Here is a 1,194-nt window from a genome sequence, read left to right as displayed (position 1 = left end):
GCTGTCTTGCTTGCCGTGCTTCGCTCCGCCCGAGATCTCGCGCATTTCCGTTTCCGGTTTCCAGTGCGGCTCTCCGGAGTCTCGGCGGCCTCTGCTCTGTCCTCCGGCTCGTTCGTTTTCAGGTTTTCACTATCCCCACTCTAGTTTTTCTCTCTCCCTGGCTGGGGCAAATCCTCTTACCAGTGGAGTCCATAGGATAGTGTATTGCTGTGCGGTTTTCACCTCGATATTAGGTTAACACTATCATTACCCACAGTAGTGTTGGTGGCAGGCTGTGGCAGATCATCATTATGCCTAATGCAGCTCACAGTGGGCAGGGCCCAGTTGAGGAAGAGATGCCTCAGGTTGATTTAACCCCTTCTGGGGATGATTGTCATACAGTGATGGCCCCTGCGGATCACTCCCTGGCCTTCCAGGAGTCTTTGTCTAATGCTATTGCTGCGGCTATGTGATCAATGACCTCGGTCATATCCCAGTCCATTGCCCAGGCCCTTGCTACCCATCCAGCTGCCTCTCCTACCCCACAGCCCGCTACAGTTTCTAAACTAGTCGGGTCAGGGCCATCAGCCTCCAGAAAACGTATGACTGGTGACGATATTTCCACCAATGTTGGCGTGCTAGGTCCGCGCAAAAGAGCCTGTACGCGTCAGGCAGAACGTACGCGCAGTTGGAAAAGTGCTAGAGCACTACAGGAATTGGATTCCGACTCTGAGATCGGATCCGAGGACGAGGCTTTGGATGACGCCTTTGAGGAGGCAGAGGAGGATCCATCAGGGGTCATGGATGATAACCCTTTACCCGGGTGTAGCTCCCTTATGTCCGCTGCAGAAGGTATGCCTGCGACTTTAACGGACCCCTCTGGGGAACCCTTGTTCGACCCAGACTCGCTCCACCACCCCCGTTCTGCGGAGTGGCTACCTTTGGAGCACGTTTCCAAATATTTGGAGGCTAGAGTTCGCTGTCCTCTTTCCAAAGAGGCTCGCAATAAGCTTAGGGCGGAATGCCCCAGACCCGTCATCCCTAACAGGGTATGCGAGACTCCGGCTGTCGACCCCAAAATGACGCAGTTCCTCGCCAAATCCGGTTGGAACCCGCGTAGGGGTCTGGAGTCGGCGCTAAGATCCTGCCAGGATAAACTCCTGGACATCTTTGGCCCACTGGCTAAACTATTTGACCTGGCGGAGGTGGCAAAAG

This window comes from Bufo gargarizans, unplaced genomic scaffold (assembly GCF_014858855.1).
Source record: "Bufo gargarizans isolate SCDJY-AF-19 unplaced genomic scaffold, ASM1485885v1 original_scaffold_926_pilon, whole genome shotgun sequence".
In the NCBI taxonomy this organism is placed as follows: domain Eukaryota; kingdom Metazoa; phylum Chordata; class Amphibia; order Anura; family Bufonidae; genus Bufo; species Bufo gargarizans.
The sequence above is the reverse complement of the archived record's forward strand: the minus strand, read 5'-3'. Positions refer to the sequence as shown.